This window comes from Oryctolagus cuniculus, assembly GCF_964237555.1.
Source record: "Oryctolagus cuniculus chromosome 17 unlocalized genomic scaffold, mOryCun1.1 SUPER_17_unloc_3, whole genome shotgun sequence".
Classification (NCBI taxonomy): Eukaryota; Metazoa; Chordata; class Mammalia; order Lagomorpha; family Leporidae; genus Oryctolagus; species Oryctolagus cuniculus.
In genome coordinates this window covers 672,784-697,485 of record NW_027208204.1, presented here as the reverse complement: position 1 = coordinate 697,485, position 24,702 = coordinate 672,784, and the positions used below count along the sequence as shown (strand labels likewise).

The 24,702-nt window shown below is 41.0% G+C and overlaps 2 long non-coding RNA genes and 1 pseudogene across 2 annotated transcripts in view; 2 read left to right on the top strand and 1 right to left on the bottom strand.

The window, feature by feature from the left end:
- Positions 1–24,702, bottom strand: part of LOC138847903 (uncharacterized) — an 89,904-nt gene that overhangs the window by 47,016 nt on the left and 18,186 nt on the right. The gene's annotated exons all lie outside the window — the stretch shown is intronic.
- LOC138847901 (nuclear transcription factor Y subunit beta-like) lies at positions 2,747–3,697 on the top strand (annotated as a pseudogene).
- LOC138847905 (uncharacterized) lies at positions 11,777–19,380 on the top strand. The gene is made up of 3 exons (XR_011385786.1): positions 11,777–11,908; positions 18,060–18,130; positions 19,108–19,380. It is a non-coding gene; the product is annotated as an uncharacterized lncRNA (long non-coding RNA).

Genomic DNA, 24,702 nt, shown 5'->3' with positions numbered 1-24,702 from the left:
ACTTTCAAGGTACATGAGATGGCAATAAGGAAAAAAAAGCAGTTTTTTTTTTCAAAAATATACTAAATAAGGAGTATAAGTTCACTAACCATATTAAAAAAGATTTCAGAGTCTGCTATATGGGAAAAAGGCAATAAAGTTTTGGAGTAGGAAAAACTGCTTTGTATCCTCAATCCTCTGGTTAAAATTAATTATAGCAAATGTTTATGAAAACATTCGTTCCTCCCATTTATAAATTCTTAATTTTAGTATGGATGATTCCAGACTTTTATTTTGGAAAGAAACTGTTGGAGTATTGAAAGGTTTACAAAAGAACAGACAGAACTTGTAATTCTGGAAAATTGTACATGCAATGGGCTACATCCTGTAGAGTTTTCATTTGTGTGAAACATTTGGAGGGGATTAATACTGGTAACCAGGAGAAATCAAAGAGAGACAGAAAGCTCCATATTTCATCTAAGCTGTTACATGATATAAACATATGTTAGAGAGAGCAGGACAAATGCCATGTTGAATACTTATGACCAAGAAGTGACCTACCCCCACCCATGCAGTTAAGAAAAAAATTATATGTTGCATGTACCCTGTGAAATGTCCTATTGCCTAACCACATCCTAGCTGAAAGACAGCCAGTTCCTCTGTAACCTTGCCAATTCCAAGAAATGTCATTAGCTCATGCAAACATAGTTGAAAACCCCTACTTATTACACCAGAAAATTGTAACCGAACCCTGCCACCTACATTGTGATTTTGCCCCATATAAGTCTTGCTAGACAGGGAACCAGCAACACAATGTGGCTCCCAAGTCTGTACTGTGTCCCTGGCTGGTCAGTCTGTGACTCATCAATAAAGTTCTACCCAAATTCAGTCTCTGAGTGGTACTCTCCCCATTCCCCATAACACATTTGGTGACACAAGAGAATACCAACTAATAATTACAAACAAAGGTTGCTTTACCTCTGAATCTAATTTCTAGGTAAGCAAAATAAAATAAGTAATGATTTTATCAAGGATTTAAATAAACGTAATGATAATACATTCACCAGAACATATGTGTAGTGTTGCCCAAAAATAACAATAAAGGGTGCGAGGGAGTTTACTACGATGCTTTTCATTGCTATTCTGATTTTGAACTAAGTTGCTAGGCAGCCATAACTGTAACAAGAATGCTCAGGATGTTTTCCAATCATACTTTACCTAAGGAGCTTTAAATGATCAAACAGTACCAATATCTAAAAATGTTTTAAGGTAACACATTTCATTTGTTTGAGTAATAATTTAACTGACAGTAAGTTTCTAGGATACAACTGTAATTTTAGAGGTATATCAATAAGTAATGTAAACTAGCCACTAAAATAATCTGGATATGGTTCTTTATGCATTTTAAATACATGCATAAATAATATATACTATACGTATTAGATGTCACCATATATGTAAAAACACAATACATTTTCTATCTAAAGAAACAGTTCACCAATTACTTAGGGCAAGAAAAGTTTGAAATTTACATAATGTTAACTGTTAAACAACGTTACAAAATGGATTTATAACTTTCATAATTGAAGTGTATTAGCTAATTTGAAAAATACATGTTAGTAAATTGTCTTGGCTTAAATAAGAATAGAAAACATAGTATTTTACAAGTCATTTCTAACATGCTTTTAACAGAGTGAATGGCATTCAGACTCCTCTTCTGAAGTTTAGCTCAGGGCATCTACAGGTTTTATCAATGCAGTTTGAAATCATGGTAAAGGAAGGTATACAATAGGTTTCTGCAGTCTGTTTTATGCACAAACATCTGTCTGCTTCTAGGTTAAGCTAAAAACAGCCAGGACAACACTCTACAATAAGAGCACCTACTCAAACTTGCCTTCAGTTTACATCTGAAAACACTGGGTGTTACACATCACTTCACACTAGCTATGAATTCTGAAATCTAATAGAAAAATAAGACATAGTCTCTGAACTGTTAGAGGACCATCACCAATTATGTATGATAAGTAACAATTCGAAGAGAAAAATGACTTGGTTCAAACGAAGAGGAAAACAGTCACAGGTGGGTGGTGTAAAGATCCTAAAGGATTTCCGTCCTTTAATTAAATTAACTACAGTGTTTTAGTTAAAACCGTTCCAGCACCATCCCCTCAGCCAATTCCGCCTTGGCCTGGGCACTACCCTCCAACCCGCCCGCCTGGACCTGGACCTGGGCCGGGCGGGCGCCTGCGAGGCCGCAGCGCTGCTCTTTGTGCGCCGAACGAGGAGGGCGGTACGCTGGCCAGGCCGCCTCCCGCTCATCACCCTTGAACTCCGAGTCCGAGGCAGAAGAGGGCTGCCGGCGGGGCACGGTCGGGGTCCCTCTCGGTGGCGCCCTGGGCCGGCTCCATTTTGTGCGGGGAGCAGGCCGGCTAGCGGGGGAGGCGGCCCGGGTCCCCGCCGCCGCCCCGACCCTGCCCCCTCGGCTTCTGCAGCCGCGCGGGCCCCGCGGAGCACCCCCGCCCGCCGGCTCCTGGGTCCGCGGGGTCCTGGCCGAGTCCGGCCTCCTTGTCCGCCTGCGCACTCTGGCGCCGCGCGGCGGGCGGGAGACGGGCGTTGGGTGCCAGGTCCGGGCTGGCTGGGCCATCGGGTGTCCGCGCAGCACGAACGGGGCGGACAGGTCGGCGAGCTCGGCCGAGGGGCCTCGGGCAACCCCGCGCACCTGCGTGGGGAAGCGGCGAGGTCCCCAGGAGGCAGGAATGGCGTTGGTGTCTTGCAGTCTGGTTTACACATAAAGAATGCAGCCATCTGGTGGCTTGTGGTCCCTGGACTTGCCCCGAAGGTGGGAAGGAAGCCGTTCGGATTGCACTAAGGTTTTGATCATCGCTGGTGGGAGGCAGGAGGATAGGCAGGGGCTTATGGAGCAGTAGTCTGGGAGAACAAAGAATTACAGAGCACTCGAAAATCGTTATCTCGCCCGAAGTACTAGAACAAGATGCTTTAAACATGGGTTGGAATTGAGCAAAGATTAGACACCTTTTTAAAAAGGTGCTCTGAGCACCACTGACACCACGGTTCTGACAGTATTTCATGGCAATGGACGGTGACAGTTCTACCACAGATGCTTCTCAAGAAGAAATATATCTTCTAGTTGCAAATGTGGCTAGGATAATGAAGAATGCCACACCTCAAACAGGAAAGATTGCAACAGATGCCAAAGAATGTGTTCAAGAATGTGTAAGTGAGTTCTTAGCTTTACAGCATCTGAAGCAAGTGAAAGAGAAACAGAAGACAATCAATGGAGAAGACATTCTCTTTGCCATGTCCACCTTGGGCTTTGCCAGGTATGTGGAACCTCTGAAATTGTACCTTCAGAAATTCAGAGAGGCTATGAAAGGAGAGAAAGGATTTGGTGAAGCAGTCACAGCTACAGAAGGACTAAGAGAAGAGCTTACTTACAGAGGAGGCATTCACTAACCAGTTACCAGCTGGTTTAATAGCTGCGGATGGTCAGCAACACAATGTTATGGTTTATACAACATCATATCAACAGCTTTCTGGTGTTCAACAAATTCAGTTTTCATGATCTGCAGAAATGATGGATGGAAGTGTAGAGAAGCAAGAGTCTTTGATTCTGGAACGGACATCAGAAGAAAATGACATGAAAAAATGTCTCTTTGCACATTAAATAGGTGTAATGTAGTTGCCTGATGCTTGACTAATTGAGGTGCTAATTCTGACTTGAGAATCTTTTTCATGAATGATTTTAAAGAAAAATTTGGAATTTAAAGTTATTAAAATATTTTTGTTTTGTATGAGAAAAAATGATAAAATCCCTAATTAAGTGAATGACTTTAAGAAATCTATGAGAAAAGTATATTCTTATGCTGACATAAACACATCAGTAGTGAAAAGAGGGACATCACCTCATTTTAGGAATCAGAGTAACCGTAAACCTTCATAGGTTAACTATTTATGCTAAAATTTCAGCAGTACCCATTAGATTTTAAGAGTCAGTGCTAAGGTCAAGATGTGGAATTTGTGAATTTTGTAATTTCCCATTGAGTGTATTAGTTTATCTGCATTCTAATGTTTTAGTGTTCATAATTAGTTGTCTAACATTTTAAATTTTTCTCTTTTAGATGAAGAAAGGTCAGATATAAAACAGAAATCTAGTGAACTATTTTAAATAAAAAACACTTTTGGGTAGGCCATTTTTAATTTTAGAAGACACCATGTAATTCCTTTTAAATAATAAACAGAATTAGTTTTTTAAAAAAGACAGCAGGCTGACATCAGCAAAAAGTGTCAGAGTATGAAACTCCAAGTACTTGTCCTCCCATAGAAACACTGAAAGACAAGCAATTAATCAAGCAAACTGTGTCAAAACTCTGAGAAACAGTCAAAGATTTAAAAAAGTCTAATGAATATAGAATCAAGAAAAAGAGAACTTGGAAATTCTGTGGCATTTTTTACTTGCCCTTAGCTCACCCTCTCCCTTGGCTGTAGCAGTCTTCAAGAGGGAAGCTCACACACCCAGCTTGGGAGTCTGGTACCTGGTTCCGGACAGAGCACAGCAGATCATTTTGTAAGTTGTTGTGCACATCTGCTTGAACCTGGTCAGGGGCAACCTGAAGGAGTAACCAAAAAGGCATTTCTCTTTGTTTAGGCAACTTAGAAGAAAGCATCAGGCATTACTGGAACATACTGCAAGGCAAACTAAGAGCCCAAGGATGCCTGGGGCAAAAGATTGCAAGTGAAACACAAAATAGACCAACCCAATGCCTGGGAGCAAAAGCTCTGGGAAATTAGAACATTCAAAAGGACTCATATACGTGGGAGAATGCAGAAGGCCATGTGCCTTTCAGAGGAATATGTATGATCAGAAAGAAACAGAGAAGACAGCTTCCCCAGCAGGAAGGAGTGCAAGCCTGAGCAAATGTTTAAGGACTCTGGCAGCACAGCCTACAAAGACATGGTGCCCCTTGGTTTTCCAGTACTAGGGTTTTGTTGTTGTTGTGATTGCTGTTGCTCTTAATAGCTCCTGACATTCAAGAATATCTCTGTTAAACACAAGAAACAATGACCTCAGTCACTACATATGACAATGAGTAAGTATTTTCAAAAATAGTTTGGGAAGTCACTAACAAATGGACTACTATACTCTTCAACAACTCTGCCCAACACTATAAATGATCAGATCTGTGTGAATACAGGGTCATCAAGAACTTCATATTATGTGAAGAACTATGGATGGATTTAAACGTTTTTGCATTACAATGGAATTACCTTTTAATTCACTTTTTCCAGAAACTTTTCAAGTCCCCCTGTATATAGAAAACACCAGCAATGGGCCCTGCACCTGCATGGGAAACCAGGAGGAAGCACCTGCCTCCTGGCTTCAGATCGGCGTGGTGCACCAGCCGCAGAGTACTGGCCATGGCGGCCATTTGGGAGGTGAACCAACAGAAGGAAGAACTTTCTCTCTGTCTCTCTCTCTCTCTCTCACTGTCTAACTCTGCCTGTCCAAAAAAAAAAAAAAAGAAAGAAAAAAAAGAAAATATTTGCAAACAAAATAAGAATATGTAAATAAATCAATTGAATATGGGATATTCTGCAGTACAGATAATATGTTAGACCACAAAGTAAGCGTCTATATATTTCAGAGAAGATTGGGAGCAGCATTCAGGGTGGTATGGGCACAGTCAGTATCAATGTATTTTTTTTTAAAGATTTATTTATTTATTTAAAAGTCAGAGTTACACAGAGAGAGGAGAGGCAGAGAGAGAGAGTGAGTCTTCCACCCGATGGTTCATTCCCCAATTGGCTGCAATGGCCAGAGCTGCGCCAATCCGAAGCCAGGAGCCAGGGGACTCCTCCAGGTCTCCCACGTGTGTGCAGGGGCCCAAGGACCTTGGGCATCCTCCACTGCCTTCCCAGGCCACAGCAGAAAGCTGAATCAGAAGCAGAGGAGCCAGGACTCAAATCGGTGCCCATATGGGATGCAGGCACTCCAGGCCACAGCACCGGCCCCCAATATCAATATATTTCAAAGACTGAAATCTTACAAACTATCATTTCTGACCCTAAGAAATCAATGACAAATGAAAAGTGGAAAATTCTGAAATATAATACAAATACGTCCAGCACAGATAAAAATATGGACAATGGATGGATAGATGCACAGATGTACACAAAAACAGATACATACACATACACATACAGTGGTTTAAGATTTTAAGGAGCATAAAAATGCTATGAATGATCCCTGGTTCAACTTTAAAGATTTTTCCGCACCCCCAAGCAAAAACATTACTGAAATGGTAAAATTAAACTGTCACATTCAGTTTAAAAAACCAGGAAGCAGGACCATCATGATTAAAAACTAAGGCACAGGCAAGATGGATCTAAACACATGCTTGAGGAGAACATTTGGCCTAGCAGTTGAGACAGAGGTTGGGATATCTGTATCTCATAACAAAGTGGTGGGGTTTGGGTCCTAGGTCCATTCTCACTTACAATTTTGTGTTGGTGCACACTCTGGGACACAACAGGTGATGGCTGAAGTGGGTATATACTTGCCATCCATGTGGGAGACCTGGATGGAGTTCCTGGTCTCTGGCTTCTGTGGGCATTTTGAGAGTGAACCAGTGGAAAGGGGCTTTCTCTCTTTCGCTGACTGCCTCTCTAATAAAATTTTAAAAATACGTTTTCTTCAATTTCCCCAAAATTAAGACAATTAGTAGTTTATATGACAAAATGGAATTAGGAATAATAAAGGACATAAATGTATATAAAGTGCTTAGTGTAGTATGTAGTACAATGTAAGTCCTCAATAAGCTATCATTTTTATGAGCATTTTACTCAATATATTTATAATATTGGTTCCAATGAAAGATTAAAAGTTAAAGACTCTTAGTCCTGTATGAACAGAGTATATTTACTCCTTAAACACCTAAAATCATTAAACATTTCCAATTCTTTATTCTTATTAAATAAAAGGCATTATTTCTGATACTTTAATGACCAAAACTTTATTTTGTGCATTACACAAGGATGATATGCCAAACTTGTGTGTCCTTGTAACATCACTCCTATCAGTGGCCATACTAAACATCAAAATGACACAAAGGAAGAGAATGGAAAATGATACAGCAAATTTAATAAAATTGAAATTTAAGACATTAACTCATCAAATTAGTGAGCTTAATACACACACACATATATATGTATATGTATTATATGTTTCTTGGAATTGACAAAAACAGATAAAGAACTAAAACTACATTCCATCTAGTGGTCAACACATCATATAATACAGTACATAACATTACACATACACCAGAATAGTACAATAAAATTTATGAGAAAAATTCATTCATGATTCTGTAACTAAATGGAAAAAGGACTAATTATAAAGATAATTGTAAACAGAACTACCTAATTTAAATTAACATCTAATAACAGAAAAGTAAATATTCCTATTATGACTATCATATCTCCATGTACTCTATGGATCTCAAAACTGTTTTAAATCTCAGGAGAAAGAGAGAGAAAGGGAGGGAGGGAGGGAGGGAGGATTGGTCTTGAATCCACTGGTTCACTTCCTGGTGGCATTACCCAACGGATAGAAGATTCTCATTCATTCTCTCTCTCTCTCTCTCTCTCTCTCTCTCTCTCTCTGCCTCTCCTTCTTTGTTCATAGCCATGCCTTTCAAATAAATAAATCTTTATATATATATATATATATATATATATTTATAAATTTTTCTCCTTAAGATACACAAAATATATGATGTTGAATCAAAATCAAAGGGATCGCTGTTCAGGCTCAGTTTTTAAGGATTTTTTAAAAAAGATTTATTTATTTGAGAGGTAGCATTACAGAGAGAAGAAAAGACAGAGAAAGGTATTCCATCTGCTGGTTCCAAAGGCAGGAACTTGAGCTTCCTCAGGGTCTCCCACTTGGGTGCAGGGGTCTGAGCACTTGGGCCATCATCAGCGGCTTTCCCAACCCATAAGCAGAGAGCTTAGTCAGAAGAAGTGCAGCTGGACATGGACCAGCTCAGCCTACTGCACCAGCCATGCAATTACTGTTTTCAAGGCAGAGTATTCTGCTGAATTCTTTTTATGAGGCCAGTGTTACTCCAATGCCAAAACCAGACAAAGACATAACATGAAAAGTAAACTTAGACCAATTTTCCTGATATACATAGAAGTAGAAATTCTCAACAAAATGTTAGCAAACTGAGTTCAATGCTACATCAAAAAGATCAGACACAGAATGAAGAACAAACACCATATGTTCATCTCAATAGATGCAGAGAAATCATATGCTATGATTCAGCATTCATTCTTTATAAAAACTCTCAAAAATTAGTTATACAAGGAGCATTTCTCAAAATGATACAGCTACAAGTGTGTATACATATATGTATATGACAAAGCAACAACAAGTATCATGCTGAATTCATAAAACTTGAAAGCATTTTCTGTCATATCTAGAACAAGAATAGGAAGTCCATTTTTACCACTCTTACTTGATATAGTGTTTAAAGTATTAGCATGAGCAATTACAGAATTAAAGAAACAATGAGCTTCACAACCCATAAAAGAGAAAATCAAAATAGCCATGTTTGCAGATGACATGATTCAGTACATGTGCCTCACATTAAAACTGTTAACCATCAACTCTAATGGAAATAGGTCCTTTAAGTCACTCAACTTCCTTCACAGGAAGAGAATGATAATATGTGTGTCTTGGAGTCAGTTTAGGAAACAAAACTTGGACTCTAAAATGATATGTTTGGACACAAAAATATTTATGTAGACAGCAGCACAGCATCACCTAAAGACTGGTATGGCTCACTTTGAAAATTCCATGGTGTCCTGTCACCATGCTAACATGGTGAATGACATCATCCTGCCATTCCAACTGTCACTCTCTTGAGCTGAAAGGTTCAAACTTGAGTGCAGTGGTAACGTGCGTATCGTCATATCCAGAGTGGTCCAAGATGGGAAATCTCAACTGCTGTCCAGCAGGTAGGTTCATACTGACTTTCACAATGATGTTTCTTCCAATGGGCCACTTCTGCTTAATACACTTTCCTCATGGACTTTCATTTCCCCCATTCCAGGCTGTCTACAGATTTCTAAATGCATTTGTCATTTGTATTACTCAATTTCTACTTTTGATGCTGCTATTAAGTTTGTTGTTTCAAAATATTTCCTAAATTTTGAAAAATACATTATTCCTAGTGCCGAGTTTGTTCACAACTTATTCAGAAAATGAATGAAAGAAACTCACACTACTGTCATCAGGTCAGGTAAAATTAAGACCAAACACATAAAACATCACACAAAAAGGAACTTTGAAGCCAATCTCTCCTGTCTGTAGAGTTCACCATCTGAGACCAAGACTGTAAGAACAGTTTGAATCCAAATAATTTTTGTCACATTGGAAAGAGATTGGGATTTCAGGGAGGGTTTCCATGGGGTGAATAAGCACATGAAACCTGTTGTTTGGGGATTGTCAGGAAAACAGGAAGGAGGGACAGTGCTGTTGGTCACTGGAACAGAATCTGAAGACAGAGAGAAGAGGGTCTGCCTGAGGGTCCTCAGGCAGAATCACAGGTTGTATGGGGCAAGTATGACGATGAATGAGCCTCACCAGTGGGAGAGGGAACTGGATATGCTGTCCCTGCAGGGTCTAGGGAGAGGTGAAGAGATCCTAGGGACTGGGTTTTGGTGAAGGAAGTCATGGGCATGAAGGTGGGCACACAGAGTTGGTACAGACACTGTCTTTTTATCAGACAGAGATTTTAGACTGCTCAGCCACTTTCTATGAAGTGTAAGTATTAGGTTTTTTGTGACATTAAAAAATACACATGAGACAGGGTAAACTATAAAGAAAGAAGACCCATAAGCTCAATATTCTCAAGTCCAGGTTTCAAAGATCAGATACCCGTATCAAATGTCCATATTGTGTCCTATCATCATGGAAAATTATGGGCCGGCGCCGCGGCTCAATAGGCTAATCCTCCGCCTAGCGGCGCCGGCACACCGGGTTCTAGTCCCGGTCGGGGCGCCAGATTCTGTCCCAGTTGCCCCTCTTCCAGGCCAGCCCTCTGCTGTGGCCAGGGAGTGCAGTGGAGGATGGCCCAGGTGCTTGGGCCCTGCACCCCATGGGAGACCAGGAAAAGCACCTGGCTCCTGGCTCCTGCCATCGGATCAGCGCGGTGCGCCGGCCGCAGCGCGCCGGCCGCGGCGGCCATTGGAGGGTGAACCAACGGCAAAGGAAGACCTTTCTCTCTGTCTCTCTCTCTCACTGTCCACTCTGCCTGTCAAAAAAAGAAAAAAAAAAAGAAAAAAAAAAAGAAAAAAAAAAAGGAAAATTAGAAGAGCAAGCAGAGTCACACAGAAGAGACACAGGAAGAGGGGTCAGCCTTATGTTCTAATGAACCTCCCCAGTATTAACCAGTTCAGTACCGAGAGAGCCACATGAATTCCCTGCAACAATCTGATCCCAAATTCCCCATCCCCCAGCACCACAACAATGGAATGGCCCCATTTTGGGTGAATTTCTGTTCAGTGTTCATGCAGCGTTGGCCATGGCAGAGAAGTCAATGCTTGGCTCACCCTCACATGGCAGTTGCTCTGGGATGTCCTGAGTTTTGACCCAGCTTTAAAACCAAACACACCACTGGCCCTGTGGGGACATCTGGCCATGGAGAAGGCTGAGCCAGTAATAGTGTGAAGATGCTGGGCCATGATGGGCATAAGTTTGGGTTTCTCCAGACCCTCAGAGAGGATGTCCTGGAGGAAAGCGTCATATTTTAAGTCAGGAATAGAAACCTGTTAGAAAATTAAAATAGAAACCTATTTTAAGTCAGGAAGGCATCTGAGTCATGATTTCTCTTGTCTCCAGGACTTTGCCCCGAGCAAGACTATTCCTGAGGAAATCCTGCCCTGGAAGATGTCAGAAAGCCACTTGGAGTTCTTAGTCCAGGGTTCTAGTGGAGATATTCATGGTCCTCTATCCTTTAGGGAACCAATGATGAGATTGTCCCAGATCCATAACTTGTCAGTGTTATGAATGCGGACAACTCACAGACAATGCATAATTTTCAATTTGCTTCATAGTAAATCACATGAAATAGGCTCTGATCTGCCCATAGCTTGGGGCTATGTGGGGAACACAGGAATGACCGAGATTGTCCATGAGTTGTAAAGCTTCCTACACATCAAAAGGAAGGAGAGTAATTTCTATCCTCTCCTCCTCTGTGGTCAGTTATCCTCCCTGCATTCAATCACTACCAGGTGGTCAGCTTGTGCTTCCAGGCATTTGAAGATTGAAGAATTTCAGACAATCAGGCTTGATGTAGATTCATTTGTTCTTAATCACTTGAGCTCAAACACAACACGGGCCATATAAATATTTCCACATCTCAAAACAGGGAACTTAGACACATGCTGGTTGTGGGGTGGAGTGGGGGGTGGGAGGACTCTGTAGCTTTTCAGGTACAAGCAGCTTCTCTCTAAGATTTGAACTGTCAAGCACAGGTCCCTGTTCTCTCATCTCAACAAAGGTATTTAGCTACACTATCAAACTGATGGGTAGGAAATGTTCATCAAAGTGCAAGATCTGCCTAACATCCAACTGTGATTTAGAAGATGGTTTTGCATGATTGAATGTGAAAACTGGGATGAAAATTAGGAACTGCAATGATTAAACACTTCTCTGTGGTCTCCCACCATTGGGATGTCAACAGCTGTCTGTATTGTCAAACTGTTCCACGATCTTGTCTAAAGTGTTTTAGACAAAAAGGAAGTCGAAGGTCAAGAACATCGACTGCCCATTCCATACAGAAGGTCAGAAAAATCCGTGTCTTGCCAAAGAACACTATACCCCCAACAATGGAGTCAGTTGAAGGTACTGTGAAAATTCAATCAGTAAGCTCATTCAACAATCAGGATTCCACTTTATTCAGGGTCTCATAGTTAAGACAAAACTCTTAAAAGCTATGCTATCTGTCTTTCATTCCATGTTTGCAAAATTAAAATTGGTCAACACAATCAACATGGTGACCACTACAGTGGAAAGACATGTTAACACTAAACTTGGGGTCACTGTTAGTAGTAACATCTCAGTCAACTGTTCACATGTTTGCCTGATTGTGCAACATGGTCTGAAATGGACACTTCACTGAGAATGCCACCAGATTTCATACTAATATTAAGTCATAATATTAACAGTTGCAGATAAAATATGAAACCTGAACAGAAAGTTTTCACACTTGACTCCCACTTTCCTTTTTCTTATGACAGTTCCATTAGTAAGGTACATTTTTAATGGAGACTGAACCAATAAAGAAATGTTACTTTTTAATGAAAACTTTTATTTAATAAATATAAGTTTGAAAGTACAACTTTTGGATTAAAGTGGTTTTCCCCCCATAAGAACCCTCCTACCCACAAACCATCCCGTCTCCTACTACTTCTCCCATCCCATTCTTCATTAAGATTCATTTTTAATTATTTTTATATACAGCAGATCAACTTAGTATATACTAAGTAAAGATTTCAACAGTTTGCACCCACATAGACAAAGTATGAAGTACTTTTTGAAGACTAGTTTTGCCATTAATTTTCATAATACAACACATTAAGGACAGAAATCCTATGTAGGGAGTAAGTGCACAGTGACTCCTGTTATTAGCAATTGACACTAATATTTATGATGTCAGTAATCACCCGAGGCTCTTGTCATGAGCAGCCAAGGCTATGGAAGCCTCTTTAATTCACATTCTCCAACCTTATTTAGACAAGGCCATAACCAAAGTGGAAATTCTCTCCTCCCTTCAGAGAAAGGTATGTCCTTCTTTGATGGCCCATTCTTTCTGCTGGGATTTCACTCACAGAGATCTTTCATTTAGGTCATTTTTTTTTTGGCCACAGTGTCTTGGCTTTCCTTGCCTGAAATACTCTTATGGGCTTTTAGCCAGATTTGAATGCCATAAGGGTTGATTCTGAGTCCAGAGAGCTGTTTAGGACAACTGCCATTCTATGAGTCTGCTGTGCATCTTGCTTCCCATGTTGGGTCATCCTCTCCTTTTTAATTCTATCAATTATTATTAGCACTCGATCTTCTTTATGTGGTCCATTTGACACTTAATACTATCTTTATGATCAGTTATGAACTTAATTGATCACTTTACTAATAAAATGGAATTGGTACATGCCAAAATAATGGTATTTGGAGTCCCATGGCAACTTGCTAGCTCTACCATCAGGGGTAAGACTGAGTGTGTGCTGAACTGTACATTTCCTCCCTCTCTTATTCCCACTCTTATTTTGACAGGGATTAATTTTCAGTTAAATTTAAACACCTAAGAATAATTGCGTGTTAATTAAAAAGTTCAACCAATGGTATTAAGTAGAACAAGAAAATACTAAAAATAAAATACTAAGCTGTTCTTCAAGAGTCAGGACAAAAAAAGGGCTGATCAAGTCACTGTTTCTCATAGTGTCCACTTCACTTTTACAGGTTTCAATTCAGGTGCCCAGTTAGCTGTCACAGATCAGGGAGAATAAATGAAATTTGTCCCTTTGGTACTGGCTAATTTCACTCAGCATGATGTTTTCCAGATTCCTCCATTTTGTTGCTAATGACCATATTTCATTTTTTTTACTGCTGTGTAGTATTCTATAGAGTACATATCCCATAATTCTTTATCCAGTCTTCTGTTGATAGACATTTAGGTTGATTCCATGTCTTAGCTATTGTGAATTGAGCTGCAATAAACACTTAGGAGCAGATAGCTCTTTTATTTGCCAATTTAATTTCCTTTGGGTAAATTCCAAGGAGTGGTATGGCTGGATCATGTGGTAGGGCTATATTCAGGTTTCTGAGGAACCTGCAAACTCTCTTCCATAGTAGCTTTACCAGTTTGCATTCCCACCAACAGTGGATAAGTGTGCCTTTTCTCCCACATCCTCACCAGCATCTGTTGTTAGTTGATTTCTGTATGTAAGCCATTCTAACCAGAATGAGGTGAAACTTCATTGTGGTGTTGATTTGCATTTCCCTGATGGCTAGTGATCCTGAACATTTTTTCATGTGTCTGTTGGCTGTTTGGATTTCCTCTTTTTAAAAATGTCTATTTAGGTCCTTAGCCCATCTCTACGTGGGTTGTTTGTTTTGCTGTTGTGGAGTTTCTTGATCTCTTTTTTGATTCTGATTATTAACCCTTTATCAGTTCCATAATTTGCAAATATTTTTTCCCATTCTATTGGTTGCCTCTTCACTTTCCTGTTTCTTTTGCAGTACAGAAACGTCTCAATTTGATGCAATCCCAAATGTTAATTTTGGCTTTGACTGCCTGTGCCTCTGGGGGCTTTCCAAGAAGTCTTCACCTACGCCTATATCTTGCAGGGTTTCTCCAATGTTCTCTAAAAAATTGATGGTGTTGGGTCATAGATTTAGATCTTTAATCCATGTTGAGAGGATTTTTGTGTAAGGTGTAAGGTAGGGGTCTTGCTTCATACTTCTGCATGTGGAAAACCAGGTTTCCCAGCACCATTTGTTGAACACACTGTTCTTGCTCCAGGAATTGGTTTTAGATCCTTGATCAAATATAAGTTGGCTGTAGATGTTTGAATTGATTTCTGGTGTTTCTATCCTGTTCCATTGGTTTCTCCATCTGCTTCTGTACCAGTACCATGCTGTTTTGATTATAACTGCCCTGTAATATGTCTTGAAATCTGGTATTGTGATGCCTCCTGCTCTGCTTTTGTTGTCCAAGATTGCTTTAGCTATCCCAGGTCTCCTGTGCCCCCATATGAATTTTAACCTCATTTTTCCAGATCTTAGAAGAATGTCTTTGGTATTTTGATTGGTATCACATTGAATTTATTAATTGCTTTGGGGAGAATGGACATTTAGATATTGATTCTTCCAATCCATGAACATGGAAGATTTTTCCATTTTTTGTTATCCTCTTCTATTTCTTTCTTTAAAGTTTTGTAATTCTTATCGTAGAGATCTTGATATCCTTGGCTAAGTTTATTCCAAGGAATTTGATTTTCTGTAACTATTGTGAATGGGATTGATCTTAGAAGTTCTTCTTCAGCCATGGCATTGCCTGTGTATACAAAGGCTGTTGACTTTTGTGCATTGATTTTATATCCAGCTGCTTTGCCAAACTCTTCTATGAGTTCCAATAGTCTCTTAGTGGAGTTCTTTGGATCCCCTAAATAAAGAATCATACCATCTGCAAAGAGGTACAGTTTGAGTTCTTCCTTCCCAATTTGTATCCCTTTAATTTTTTTTTCTTGGCTAATGGCTCTGGCTAAAACTTCCAGTACTATATTGAATAGCAATGGTGAGAGTGGGCATCCCTGTCTGGTACCAGATCTCAGTAGAAATGCTTCCAACTTTTCCCCGTTCAATATAATGCTGGCCATGGGTTTTTCATAAATTGCCTTGATTGTGTTGAGGAATGTTCTTCTATACCCAATTTGCTTAGAGTTTTCATCATGAGAGGATGTTATATTTTATCAAATACTTTCTCTGCATCTATTGAGATGCAGAGATGGTTTTTCTTCTGCAGTCTGTTAATGTGGTGTATCACATTGATTGATTTGCTAATGTTGAACCATCCCTGCATGCTAGCGATAAATCCCAGTTGGTCTGTGTGGATGATCTTTCTGATGTGTTGTTGAATTCTCTTGGCCAGAATTTTATTGAGGAAATTTACATCTATGTTCCTCAGTGAAATTGGTCTGTAATTCTCTTTCTCAGCTGCATCTTTTTCAGGTTTAGGAATTAAGGTGATGCTGGCTTATAGAAAGAATTTGGTAGGATTCCCTCTCTTTTAATTGTTTTGAATAGTTTGAGAAGAATTGGAATTAGTTCTTCTTTAAATGTCTGGTAGAATTCAACAGTGAATCCGTCCGGTCACAGGCTTTTCTTTGTTGGGAGGTCCTTTATTACTGATTCCATCTCTGACTTGGTTATGTGTCTTTTATGTCTTCGTAGTTCAATTTAGGTAGGTTGTATGTGTCCAGGAATCTATCCATTTCTGATAATTTCCCAGTTTGTTGGCATACAACACTTTATAGTAATTTCTGATGAGTCTTTTTATTTCTGTGGTGTCTGTTGTTACATTCCCCCTTTCATCTCTAATTTTATTGAGTTGCATCTTCTCTCTCCTTTTTTTGGTTAGTTGGGCCAATGGTGTGTTATTATTGACTCAACTCCCAAGTTTACACTAAGGTTGGTTCTCATGGTTCTAGCAGTCTGAGGTGTCTGTGTCCTCCATTTCTCTTGTTCTGTTACTTTTCCAATGGCCTCTATATTTTCATTCATACTCCTAATTATAACCTGACTCATCACTATCTCCATTTTAATTCACTGTTATTTGTGGAGACCCTGTTGAACTGGAGGTGAAGAATGGGAGAAGGAAAAGTTTGTATCAACATATGCTTCAACTCATTTTTAAGTCAACCTGAATCCTTGAACTTTTATCTCTCAAACTATTCCCTATCCTCCTATTCTCCCTATTTATTTTAGTAAAACTAGCAGGGACTAGAGTTGTCTGGATGCCCCCTTTACGGGTCTTGTAAGGTCCTGATGGTTTCCTTTGGAGGATGTGACTTTGTTATGAAAGACACCCTGGGTATATTTCACAATGGTCACTTTTCCACCTGAGTATTTCCAAAAGGGCATTTTCATGCTATCCTGTGCCCACAAGGGATTTTCAATTGAGCTTCACCATGAGAATCTGGTGGACTTGTGGAGCACAAACATATGGAAGTGTGGTGACCCCTGTGAGATTGGAACCCCACTGGAATTGTTCTCAAGTAGGTGCACTCAGCCATCCACATTCCCATTTATGTGTTTCTGTGAGCAACAGGTTCCAGTGACCCCTGCTTAAACTATGCTGATTTCAGCTGTGCTTCTCTGCATCTGTCATCTGCAGGCAGAAATTTCAGGGTGGCAGCTTGATACATCTAAGTTGTGCCTTTTTGAGGTTTGTCTCTCCCTTTCTATAACACCATTGTGTATCACCAAGAAGTAGATAGCAGAAGATGAAGCAGGTATCTCTGTACCTCAGTGTTCACAGTGAGCAGAGAGTAGAAACAAAAAAACTGAATTATTTCCCAGTATTTACAAACAAATGGAGGAGTAATGACAATGTGGTATATGAACACAGTGGAATCATTATAATATGTAAAAATGAATTAAAGCTTTATACCACACCATAGATAGACATGGTAACACATGACACTTACTGAAATAAGGTGGACACAGAAAGACAAACACTGCATGTTTCCATTACAATGACATGTATACAATAGGCAAATTCAAAGGGGCTGGAAGTACAGATTAGTTGGCAATGGAAAGACGGGGAGTTACATTTCTTCTTTTATAGATGCAGAGATTAGATTGGATATTGTGACAACTGTTGGGGTACACAGGTGTTGTGCTTACACACCACAGCCAAGTAATTCATGCCACTGAAATAATATACAATAATAAATGTCTACTTGCCCACAACAATTTAAAAATACCTGAACGGATAATGGCAAATGTAATACTGCTTATGTAGATTCATAGAGGTAAATGATCTTGAAACACATCTAGAAGTGGGGATTTCAAGGGCCTACAAAATGGACAGGAGCAATGATGAGACATCATCAAAGAATCAGTGCACTATAACATTCGCCTATTGCTAAACTGACTGCTTCATAATCATTTGGTTGCTAGTAGTAAGAAAGCCAAAATTCCCCTTCTCATTTATTTTCTGCTCTTCTTTTTGGGCTTTTTCATTCACTAAGGTGGATGGCCCAGCACTGGCACATGTGCAGTTCCAAGCCCACATCACGTGCCCTTCCTGCTACTTGTGGGTACAGGGCTGGCTTGTCTTTTTCTTGCTCTGTTACTTAGTGCTGTACAGAACTCTTGACATTGTTCACTGCTCACCAACACCCCCACATAACCTAGTCCCATGTCCACAGCAATCAAGTCTCCCTGCCTAACTCATCCACAACACCTGACAGTTATCCTATGGTTCTCTTAGCTGCCCCTGAGCACCTGGTGAAAGAGATAAGGAGAGATGGAGCAGATGAGGAGGCCACATCTCTTGGCAAGGTATGACTATGGTTTTTGGTCAGAAATGTCATTTGTATACAATCACTATTCTTATTTATTTGAAAGGTAGAGTTACACTGAGAGAGGGAAGGGAGTGAAAGATCTTCCATCTAGTAGTTCACTCCCCAGATGCTTGCAAAGGGCAGGATGGTCCAGCCCAAAGTCAGGAGTCCAGTGCTCTATCCAGACCTCCCACAGGGGTTATATGGGCCCAAGTATTTGGGCCATTCTCCACTGCCTTCTCAGGCACAATAGCATGGAATCATATTGGAAACCCAGCCACCAGGACTCAAACTGGCACTTCAATATGGACTGTTGGCAGTGCAGGCAGCAGTTCAGTTCACTGTGACAAAGCAATGGGCCCAGTCAATGTTTTTTTCAAATATAAAAATCTGAACACATACATTGCAGATGCCTTCCACAATTTATTTGTTGGGGGAACATCCAGTGCATGTCTATTATAAAGTGAGACATGACTCAAGAGAATCTTCATTAAATGACAGCAACAGTTACAAGTTATGTGGTACTGGGCATTTTCCACAATAGCTGTTTTGCATATGTTAAATTTTTCACTTATTTTTTTAAAGAATTATTCTTTATTTGAAAGGCAGAAAGACAGAGAGACAGTGAAAGATCTTAAATCCTCTGGTTAACTTCCTAAATGGCTATAATAGCCAGGGCTGGACCATGTGGAATCCAGGAGCCAGGAACTCCATCTGGGTCTCCCACGGGTTGGTGTGGATTCAAATACTTGGGCCATCCTCCACTGCCTTTCCAGTTCCATGAGCAGGGAACTGGCAGCATCAGGGCTTATATTCTGTGAAAAGCTCACATCTTGCACACAAGTGTCATCTATGCTTTATTTGGGGGCAATTGCCTTATGTATGGTATACCATCAAGTTTCCCAAAGTCAGCAACAGAAGAGACCTGTGCAAACAGTATCTGCTCTTATAGTGACTTCCTTTCTCTGACTGCAGGTGGACTCAAGATCCAGTGAAAATTGTAAGTATTCTAGAATGCCTCAGTTGCTTAACAACAACTGAAGTGATGAGAAAGTGGGATCTTCCTGCCTGTATTCTTCTGGACATGCAACCTGATTCCAGCTTCCTGGTGGATTAATAAGATTGGGGGTGTGGTGAAAGAAACAGATAGACTAGCCCATAGCTACAGGAATCTAAGATAGGCCCTGGAAGTGTCTATGTCATTCAGATGGAGTGGGTATCCGTGCATCAGTATGGTGAAGTTTTTAATGAGTGAGTGTGGATGTTGTTTAAAGTGCTTGCATGTGTATATGTGTACATATTTCCACGAAAAATGTGTTCCCAAATGCACAACTGAAGGTTCAATTCTAAAAAAACAAAAACAAAAAAAGAACCTGATCACCCTCTGCACATTATGTAAGTGAGCTCATTCAACCCTTGCCCCATGAGTGTCTGAAGGGTAGGTTACAATTCCATGGCATGCATATACATAGAGAGAGAGAGAGCTGGAAAATGTCAACATGATTTGATCATCACACACTGTCTGCATACAATGAATTCTTATGCTACAATCCATAACTATATACCATTATAGTAATAAAAACAGTGAGGTCAGGAGAAAAGTTTCAACATAATGACTGGTGCTCATTTTTAAATGGTAGAATTTCAGCATTTGAAAATCTTCTTTATTGACTTGTGCTGATACCTAGGGATTGGCAATAAATGAACATGATGTTTTGCCTACAACTGAGTCCTTCTCCCACTAAAGGTTGCTTTTAATTAAGTTCAGAAGCTCATAGAGGAATGACATACTCAAATAAAATAAACAGATGTTGATCCCTGAGTAGAAGTGACCTTGGGAGATCAACAGTAGCAGTTTAGCTTGGCTTTTCAATGGGCAGGAGTCATCCTAGAACTCTTACTGAAATACAGCAACCATGGTGATATTTACCCCAAATAGTTTCAATGAATAAAGCTGCCTTGAGCTCAAAAGCTTAAGGCTCTGTTTCTCATGTCTTTCACATTCTTTTCCTTCGCCTTAACCATCACCCCATGCCCATGTCCACCAATGCTCCCTGATGTACCAATATACTGACAGTCACCATATGTCTTTTTAGTGCCCCTTGAGGATGCATGGGAGGAGCTTCCTGGTGACACGAAGGATAAAGAAACTCCAGAGTATACTGAGGTAAGGTTACCTGCCCTCCACTAAAATAGAAATCCTCCTTCCTTGGCTTCTTTCTTTCTCAATCATATAAAGAGGAGCAAAATCTGAATTTGGAGAGGGTCCATGATATACCCTGTGCCCAGTGAGGGTAACTGAAAGGGAGAGTTTACACAAATACAAAGCTGACTCTGGACACAGTGAAAAAAGTTACTGCCAGGGCTGGACCATAGCAAGCTTCTCTCAGCAGGATTTACTCATCCTTCAAAAAAATTTATAATTTCCAAACAAAGCAGACTGGAGAGACACGTCCCCCATGAAGAGCTCATGTCTGTTGGCATGAGTATCACTGCTCTGCTCATGTCTTTGGATTCCCTCTATATGACCACTCTCTCATACATGGTTTCCCAATGTTACTAAGGGAATTAAAGAAATGTGCAAAGGGCAAACAGATTGACCTGATCCTCATGGTGCTGTTTTCTAATTACAGGTGATCTCAATAAGAACAGCAAGTGGTATGTATTCTGGAATCACTTACTCACTGTAGTATGAATAGTCCTGATGATAGCACAGATGGGACTATCTTGGGGGCTTTAGTGTGGAAGGGCACCTGATGCCCAATTCCTGCTATAAAAGAGGACTGGAGTCTGGTAATTTCCTGATGAATGGTAATGATCACTTACTGGTGTCCCAGGAAGATACTGGCTTGTGCATGGGAGTGGTAATTTTCTATGTAGGTATCCATGTGACATAATTCTGAGTGTATGACTTTGGCAGTTTGTGTGTATTACCCTAGTTATGTTCCTCTGAAGTCACTATCAATATCTCAATAAAAAAGCAATCATATAGGTATTGCTGCATGATTACAGGAACATGTATATAAACAAGAGTGGAATTGTACACTTCACTGCGTGCTGTTCCTTATATGCCTAATAGATCTTGGTCATTCACATCAGTTTATCTAGGAAAACATCCCAGCAAACCCAGAGCAATGTTCACCTAGCTGTATAAGGACAAAACAATGTTTCAGAAGCACAGGGAATATATCAGCAGCACCATGAAGCAATAATAAATCTCACTCCTCAGGAGGCCTCTTGCCTTGTGTTGCTAGCTTGCTCAACATATTTCCCTTTTCACACTTCCCCGTTCATGAGTCTTCTCTGAGAAAGATAGCCTCTGAATTTATCTAAACAACCCACAGTTCTGGTAGAAATATGGGAAAGAGGAGCCATCAGATAGATGTGGAGGAATTCTGAGACCTAACGTTGCCCTTCAATTCATGCTGCTAAGATGTCATCCATTAGCCTAACCATGGTATCTGTGTGCTATGTAAGAAATGTGGCAAAATTCAGAGACAAATGAGTTGGGGTTAAGATTTGACTGCCAAAGGGGACTCTTGGCTTCCTTTTCGGAGGGCCCTTGGGTGCCTCTGCACTGCAAGGTGGGAAAATGTCAACTCAGTCCTGGGTCCGAAGGACCCCACAATATTCCTTCTGAGCCTCCCAGTGGAAATCAGTTCCAGATTTCTTCGGGAAGGCATTTCCAAGGAAAGAATTCAAGGTTGTGGTGTGAGGTCCATATGAACACAAAAGGAAACAAAGGATACTGTGGGATTCCTTTGGGAGAATGCTTTCTGGGGAAAAGCATTGCATTTTCATAGAATTAGATGGTCTCTAACTGTCAAGATGTTTCCCACAAAGTACTGAGACTGCTTCTCTGACAAACATTTACTAGTATAACCCACAGATTATCTACCCCAACAATATTTACTTATAATCTTTCATCTCTAGATCACTGTGCCCCCATGGTTCTGAAGGGCCACACTGCTGGGAGGGCTAAAAAGAAAAAAAAAAAAACTGTGGCCAACAGCGAGTCTATGATGCATTGTTGGAAGCTTCCCCATGTGCTCTATGCGAAAGAGTGGAGCACAGCTTTGGCTGGTCCCTGGCAGAGGGCAAGTTTAGAGGCAGAAGGAAGATACTAGGACATTCATGCCATGGCAGGCAGCAGGGATCCCATGATTTAATGACCAGGAGAATCAGTTCAGCAGCATCACTTGGGAAAATAGAAGGAAGAGGATTTCCCCATTCTGAGTGAAAAAGAGCAGGACACATCCTTGATGCTAGCTTGAGCACTGTCCAGATGTCTTCTTAATGGCCTGGTAAGAGGAGGTCCTTCCAATGTCAGTGTCTTCCATCGTCATTTCATGATGGAAAAGACACACAGAGAACTTGCTGAGGGTAAGATAATAGGAGGCATGTCTCTACTTCTCTCCCCAGAAGGGCAGGGCATGACTCAGCAGAGATGGATTTCAGGTTCAGGCCAGATAAAGAGAGGATCCCAGGTCTGATCCTTTGGGGCCTGAACAGGGAACAGGATTTTCTAAATCACCTCACAATTATTATCTATGCAGTAGCATAGAATCTGGAGGGCCCATCCCACCTCAGGGTCATCAGAGCTGCAGCACACTGCAGTAAGAGGACAGGTGGGGAGGGGCATGGGCACCAGCACAGGGCAAGCTCAGCACAGTGATGGGGTTTATGTGCCCTTGCTGCTACTCTGTAATTTAGAAGCACTGGAAGTCCTAGAGTTCCCAGGGCCAAAGTCCATCTGTGTTCTTCTAATCTATGTACAGGAAGCCTGGCCAGAGCTGGTCTGTCTTCCTCAGACATTGCCATCCCACAGCCTGGCTCTTGGCTGTCCTTCTAGGGACCCATAGGCAGACTGAGGAATATATCCCTGGTCTGGGATCGAGCACAGGGAAGGAAAGTTTTATTCCTCACTTTGCAGACACTGTTGGACTATACACCAGGCCAATTACCTGTCCAGGCTCTGACCCAAGTCAGGTGCAACCAGAATGAGCTACTGAAAAAAGTGTTCTTCCTGCACAATTTGTTCCAGCTGCTCATAGAATGTTCTCTCTTAGCCTGGGACAGGTCCATTCTCCAGCTCATACAACTCAGAGCATGCACATCATGGCTGGGATTTGAGTTTTCAGATGCAGGCTGGAGGTATCATCATTCAGTGTATTAGGGAAAGTGAGATGTTGAGAGGTGGTGCCTTCAGCTCCTCTCCTTCACTGGAAGGCTGGAAGCTGTGGTCAATGTCTGCCTGAAGGTGAGGTCCACAGAGCCAAGGAAGGGTCTGAGAGCACAGAGGAAGGGGCAGGTTCATGTTGAGCAATCCAGGATGTGCTCAGGTTGAGGGGAGGAATAGGAAAGACTCTCTGTCAACATTTATTGTCTGTGTTTGTGTCTCTTAAGATTGGGTCTTGCAGAGCATTTCTGATTCCAACAGTGAGGATGAAGCCTCTTCAGGTAGGAGCAATACCCACAAATCCCAGAGAGTCAAATTAGGGGAATGATTGGATTATCTGCTGCTTTGGACTCCTAAGAGGACATATTAACTCAAGAGAAAAAAAAGGCATTGTATGTAGACATCTGATTTGTTATTTTTATATTAATTGTGGAGTAGGAAGACATTTTATGCCCATGAGATTGGAGCAAGCTGAATTTTTAACAATCATTTCTTGCTTGACTATTTAAATGTTCACACTTGCTCTAATACTGACCATCCCTGGCTTTACCATTGCAAAGATCAAATCCCCTGCATTGTGATAGGATAGCACTGCCTACATATAGAGTACAAGAGATGTTTGAGTTGTGTGTTGACCATTATGTTAGTCCATTTTAGGTTGCAACACAATACCTAAGATTCTCTAATGAATTAGAAACAGAAATTTCTTTCTTATCAAGGATGGCAGGTCAAAGACCAAGATGTTGCCATTATGTCTGAGGAAGGGCTCTTTGTTGCATCCTCAACTCACTTGGCAGAAGGCAGAAGGCCATGGAATACAGTGGGACACCATCTCTCACACACACTGGCCTGTACTCACACAGTCCTTGTAGCAAGTGCCAGGTGATAGTGAGTAGTGGACCCTCCCCCTCTGTACAGTCAGTAGATAGAACAATTCTTGTGTGCTCTATCCTCACTGCCTACTTCCTGTTTACAATCCCAGTCTCTCTCTCTCCTAGGGTTGGCCAAGTTAAAGAATGCTTCCTCTGAGTTGACTGGGGAGGCCCCTGCAACTTAAAATTGTGAGGGCAAAGCATTAGTCTGAGTTCATCTTGGCTTCTCCATCTCACCCAAGTCTGGAGTAGGCTTTGTGACAGGCCATTATCCAGTTGCTACTGGAGATACTGCATAGCTGTACAGGCTTCCCAGAGGATGTGTCTTAGGGGATTCCAGACTGGAAGTACACACTGGCCCTCATGGTTCTGCTGACCTCATCCCTTGGAATGTACTGGTCTCAGTGGATGGTCTCTCGGCACCAGGGCTGTGTGTCACTTTTCCCCTCAGATGCACTGCTCCAAACACACCAATCTGCCGTGTTCACCTTCTAGTCATACCCAGCAGATTCCCTGTCC